The following is a 6,475-nucleotide window of genomic DNA, read 5'->3' as shown; positions in this document are numbered from 1 at the left end:
TGGCAGGGATATCCCAGCGATCAGCTATATTAACTGGACATAAAAAATAAGGTGGAGTGCAACGAATACGCATCTGAATTAAAAAACAAATCAAAAGAACAAATAATGATCGTGCTGTGTGGCTGTCCCGAAATCAGCTGGCAGAGCGCCGAGTAACTTCACGAGCTGTCTTCCCTCGCATGTTTCTACGGCATCCCGAGTTGATTAGAGCCTCGCCGCAAGAAGATCTGCAGGCCGATGGAGACCAGGGATGCATTCGGCGAGTGCTGCTACGAGCTTCTCGAGTTCTTCCGAGGTATGGGCCGCAGTGAGGGTGACCCTTAATCTGGAAACAGAAGATACCGTCGCGTCATGGGGAGGAAATAGGGAGGCCAGCAAGGCAAGAAGGAGTAAGTGAGGGGAGCTCACCGACAAGCGTCGGACGCCACAGCTGGGGGCGGATGGCAGTCACGAGGAAGCCGCGCTTGAGCATATGCTCGCTGGCCCGGAGGGCTGTGGCCTCGGAGCCAACAACGAGAGAGGATGGGGCTGCTGGCGGGGTGCTTAGTCATTGCCGCAAAATCTTGCACTTTTCTCCAAACAGCCTGCCTGCGCCATCCCTCCTTCCTGGCCACCGTCACCGCAGCTGCGCGAGATTTGGCGAAAGGTTAGGAGGGGTCGTTATCCTCGTCATTTGTGCGCAGCGCTCTGGGGAGGGAAGAGAACGAGCGCAAGTGGCGGGCATGTTGCGCAACGGGGGGCTTACCATAACAGGCCGCAACGACCGGCAATGGGGTGGCAGTCGTGAACATGTTGGGGCGACCAAATCCACGGACAAGGTTTCCAAATTTGTCGCTGCAGGCGATGTACCCCCCGAGACATCCGGTGGCCTTGCTGAGTGTGCCGACGATGATGTCGAGATGGTCCTGGATGTCATAGAGCTCTCCCACTCCGCCGCCAGTCTTACCGCAAACAAGCGTTGTATGTGCCTGAGAGGTTTCCGCGACGGGACGGGCGTAAGAACTAAGAAGGGGAGACGCCCGGAGTATATCGGAAGATGCGCGTAGAGTTCGGAGGACCTACTTCGTCGACGACGAGCAAGAAGCCGTGCTTTTTTCGGAGCCCCACCTGCTCGAGCATCGGTGCAAAGTCCCTTCCATGCTGAACAGGCTGCGCAAGAAAGAAATCCACCAAGGGCACGGGTGTGTGAGCGATCGTAAAGAGAGCAGGGCAGACGCAACATGCATAGGTCCACCACCTACCTGTCGGTGACGACGACCTTCTTCTCGCTGGCGCAGTTGGTGAGCAGGAGGTCCAGGTGCTGCATGTCGTTGTGCCTGTAGACGGAGACGACGGCCTGGCGGTGGCGCTCCATCATCTGGAGGCCGTCAATGATGGACGCATGGTTCAGGGCATCGGAGAAAACGGCAATCTTCTCAAGCGTAGTCGGCCGCGCGGATGCGGCATTGATGGAGGCCACGGCGCCCAGCGCTGCGAACAAGGCTGTGTTGGCTGCGAACCCCGTCGGCGTTATGACGCACGCCTCCTTGCGGTGCAGCTCCGCCAGCAGCGTCTCCAGTCGCCGGTGGTACTCTGTGTGCCCGCTGATCAGTGCCGCTGACCTCGGACCCATCCCGAAAGCCTTTGACGCCTGCGCCACGAGTAGGTCCTCTCATGCGATGCACTAGACGACGCAAACGTTGATGTAGAGCGTACCTTGATGGAGGCCTCGCGCACAGCGGGTGGCCGCTGAGGTTGAGGTAGTCGTTGCCGGAGAAGAACCATCTTCCTTCTTACCGGCTCCCCGTCGCTGCTAGCTCCAGCCGTGGACTCCTCCACCTCCACGTCCAGCAAGGTGCGGTCCCATGGTCCGGGACCTTCTAACGTCCGGATGTTGGCCAAGGGATCGTCCTCGGCGTTCACCCTGGGGAGGCACATCTTGGGCAAGTACGCCAAAAACTTGGCCCTACCCCCCTCCGCAAGCGCTCTGTCCACCGATTCCTCCCACGTGGCAGATACCGATGCCATCTCAACTCCTTGCGCAGGCGAATGGCAGATATGGGCTTTTCCGGCAGGCCGGGCGGGAAAACTTGGGCTAGCCGTCGGTCGACCTTAGGGGAGGACGAAGAACGGCTTCGCGGTTGTAGCACTGGCCGGTGCACGGGAGGGTTATTTATGCGGGAACGGGCCGCCGTCGCCGTCTGCTTCCGAAAACTATGACGATGCCGTCTTGGGTGGCCGGCGCCGGCGCCGGCACCTTTGATTTCTTTGACAGCTCTCTCCCGAGGCTGTCCTGGGTCCCTTCATTGGAGTGCCAATTATGTTCGGCTTCTACCCTCGGTCGACGACGCTGATTATGCCAATTATGTTCGACTTCTACTCTCGGTCGAAGACTCTCGCGGCCAACGAGGGTGTGCTAATTATGCTAATTAACTCGTCAAAATAAGGGAACTCTGGCGGACCCCCGCAACACGAAACGCGAAACTTCTGACTTTGCCTGTGAAACGATTTGCCCCCCGACTTCACCTCTAGTCTATCCAAAAGAGTGGGCGGCCATCGGAGGAGCGCCAGCGGTATAGTTCACGTCCTTTGAAAGTGTGCAGGCTTCCTTCCGGTTCAGCGCATGCAGCCGGCGCAGAGGCAGGGGCAGGGCCCCGAGAAGGGCGCGAGACTATCCACCAACCGAGTATATTGCTGATAATCTCCAGCCTTTCCGGAAACAAATACGACTTGGGCCGGGCCAAAGACTGTTTCATTCAGGGAAGATCGGTCCGCGGACTCATCCCACGGAACCCGCGACTGTACCGCTCATCATATGACGGGCTTTTGAACTCCGCCTCCGCCTCGTCAACCTTCTTCGCACATCACCGATCACAATTTCGAAAGGCGATGGTTGAAAGCTACTGTCCGACAGCTGCAAGATGAACGCTGCGCTGAGGTCCGCCTCGTATCCGTCGTTTCAGAGAACCACTGGTCGTATCAAACAGGCCAAAGACGATGACCCAGGACGTGGCCTGACGGCAAGGTTAACAATCGTCGGGTGCCAGTACGCCCCGACCCGTTAGTTCCTCGAGGATGCCGTCGAAATACGAGTATATTTATCTTTTTTGAGACGATCAGATGTTTATAACGCTACGGGACGACCGCCAAATGAGATATTGATCGCAAGCCACGTCGAATCTATGTTTGGACCTTTATTCCGCAGGCGTAAGTCCATGGCCTTGAAAATTCTTCAAAGCTTTTACGTTAAATGAGCTAGGATCACACTTAGAGCATGGGCTAACATGTACAGTTCTTGTCAACTTTAAATTGGTAACACATCTTTAAACGTGCATGTTTTTTTCACGTCAGATCATGTACGTCAATTCAGAATCGCTTGAGCACACCAAGCATTGACGTTAGGCAACAAAACATCAATCCGTAATTCCGGATGACGCCGACTATCGTATTCGTCATAATTTCCTATCACCTTTATCACTTCTTCAGAATTCTTACTTGTCCCAAGTCAACTCCACGCCATTTATGATGTGGAAAACGTTTTTAACGCTGTCTATCATTCTAGCTACATTAAGGATGAATGGCCCGTCAATTCTGTCAAAAACTCAATACACCCCGTAGATTGGCGGCATCTAATACATCAAAATTATTTAGGTTTCCATTATTATATGAGCTTAGAGTTTAATGTATTTAGATTGAACAACAACAGAGAACGCCAGATGAACATTGACCTCTGAACCTTCCTCTCACTCACTGCAATTTAAAACCCTCTTTTTCCCATCTAAAATAGAGCGGTTTAACTGACCCGACCTTGACGACTATGAAAGCACAAAAAAATATACTTCACTGAATTAATAATATCGCCTCGAATGATGCCAAACATGCTGGTATTTACGTGAAAATCAAATGCCGACTTTTGTGTGCTGACTTCGTTCAAAAGGCATGGGAAGTAGTGGATACAAGCAGATGAGAATAAACATAAAAAAATCCATGCACCAACAAAGGCCACAACAATCCACAAATATATGTGGTATGAGCCCCCTCTATCTCTCTGTCTCTCTATCTCTGTCGCTTTCTCTATATATCTTACGATGTTTCCTAATTTGATTCCTTCTACCTCGCACACAGACCATCTATCTCTCACTGGTCGCAGTTATAAAATATACATAATCCTGAGCCAAGTTCCTTATCTTCTTTTGCCCCTCCTACTTTTTATTATGAGACATTATTTTATCAAAGGGAGAGAAGGTTAATGTTTTTGATTAATCTCCGTTGTGTTGTTTTTCAAAATTCTTCCACGAAGTTATGGTTTTGTTTTTCGTTTGATGTTTTTAATTGAGAATATTTTTATGGCCGAAGACTCCAATGGAATTAAGATTGAGATTTATCTCTATGTCATTGTAAAGCACCTTTCCATAATTTATTTCCGTGTCATACCCAATTGTTTCCCCAAACTTTGTCTTCGGTCTCATAATTTGCTGCTTTCCCCTTAATCGTTAATGTTCCACGTTAATTGTCTTTCACGTACTTTTCTCTTGGGCGGTACTTTCAACTTGATTCTCAATTAAAGGTTTCGTCCCTCCTGTTATTTTCTGTATTTCTCTCTCTACCTGTTTCTTGGTACCTAATCAGCTACGAAAAAGTTATAATGTTTAATAATATATCTGGCCTCCAAGTAAACTACATAAAAAATCTTATTCCCACTTGATATGTTTACATCTCTGTCAACATTCATTGACACCAAATACTTCCATTATAGTGCAGGTGAAGTTCTTAAATCTAAGCTCATGAATACCTGAAATATCTAAGTGAATGACAGACATATCACAGGTCGTAAGTCACTACCATTAATCATGTGTTCACGATATTCCTATCTGAAGGATGCTCGAGAAGGATATAGAAATATATTGGAAGAGCAGCACTACCTATTCTAGCTCTTACGATGAGCATGGATGATCTCCTAAACATTATCATTTGTGCTTGAACTTTCTATAATGGGTTTTCATGCGTAGAGTGTTAACCAAATAGGTCTGCACGAATCCCTGGATGGTATTTGACAAGCGCAAATCATGGTGTCCTTTTCACGGCGTTGTGAATTAATTTTACCTTCATCAAATAAATTATAAAATCATCAAAACTCAGCAAGGCACGTCCACTGAGTGGGTGAGTCGTCCCCACAGGAATGGCCTTGAGAGATGGATCTAGCTCTGAAGTTTGGATTAGGAAGAATAAGGTAATAATATGGAGTAACACGAATTAAAGCGCAAGATAATGAAAAGTGATAGGATAGGTATAATTTATTGATGGGTGATTTATGTTTGGTTGAAATTCCTATGATACTGTAATATGTACTAACAAGTATAGATAGGATGGCAGAGAGGAAGGTTTGTATATATATGCCATATCTTGTAAGCTTTCACCATTCTTATCGTCATTGTTCTTTATAGATATTATAGGCAAAGCATACGTACCGGAACAAAATAAATTTATCGTACTAAAGTGAAGGGAGTGTGATGGGCACGCCTTAAGCGACATCGATGAAACAACAGCGAGTCATCTTTGCCATCATCAGCGCCACTGCGGTTCGTATCCAGCCCGACCGGCATGTCAAAGCATCTCTGAAGGCGCTGGGTTTAAATACCCCAGGTAAAAACGCGTCTGTGCACATGTTCGCGTTTTAATTATCGGTTTCGTTCGTCCAATTTCATGTTTCGTGTTTGCCACGACGAGTTCACCATACTCGTCGTGGCGCATCCGTATCGTCGCGTTTATCCATCATATTATTTGAATCGTTCTAAGTTTCCTACCTCGTCTTTTTCTATGTTTCAAATGTTGTAAAGGGTCCCTTATTGGGCCCATATGTGGGCTGTTGTATTGGGGCCCATCACGCCATTAAGATGGCCATGATGGGAACGTTCACAGTCAGATCTGGTTGCTTTGTTTGGCAGTGGCACTTTCCAGGTCTCATGTGAGAAGAAGAGAGTAGGACACTAAGAAAGAGAAGGAAGAAGGAAAGAGGAGAGGGAGGAAGGAAGGAAAGGGAGAAAGCATTAGAAGCAGGCGTCATCACCGACCGCTGCAGCCAAGAGCGGCGTTGCCCTTCTTTTGTGGTCCCATTGACCTTTGCATGTGTTCTCGTACCCTTCCAGTTGGGCGTTCATGGCGAATGCTTGGCGAAGGTCAACGCCAGCACGGTCAGTGGTCTTTGGCTTTTCCTTGCAACGGTTCTCCAGTCGGTGTACCCCAAGGCTCTGCCTCGGCGCCCTCAGGCCTTCTTGCGACCACTGCGGATCCACCCTAGATTGCCAGGGCAGCCTGTCGTCGATGGCATCCACTGTTGGACTCCGTCGTGTTGATTCATTATCTGATTGATCCTCCTGGCTCAGCCGATTAGCTCGGGCAGTTCGCCATTATCACGCCTCCTCCTCGTCCTCGCCTTTCTAGGGCGCCACGCTCCGTGTCGCGATCCTGCTCCCGCTGGTGCCAAGCGTGCCCATCA

General features: G+C 49.5%; 1 pseudogene; it reads right to left on the bottom strand.

The window, feature by feature from the left end:
- Positions 1-436: 436 nt before the first annotated feature.
- On the bottom strand, positions 437-1,708 carry LOC144703412 (8-amino-7-oxononanoate synthase-like; annotated as a pseudogene).
- Positions 1,709-6,475: the final 4,767 nt, after the last annotated feature.

This window comes from Wolffia australiana, chromosome 5 (genome assembly GCF_029677425.1).
Source record: "Wolffia australiana isolate 7733 chromosome 5, ASM2967742v1".
Lineage (NCBI taxonomy): Eukaryota > Viridiplantae > Streptophyta > Magnoliopsida > Alismatales > Araceae > Wolffia > Wolffia australiana.
This window is presented reverse-complemented; position numbering and strand designations above follow the sequence as displayed.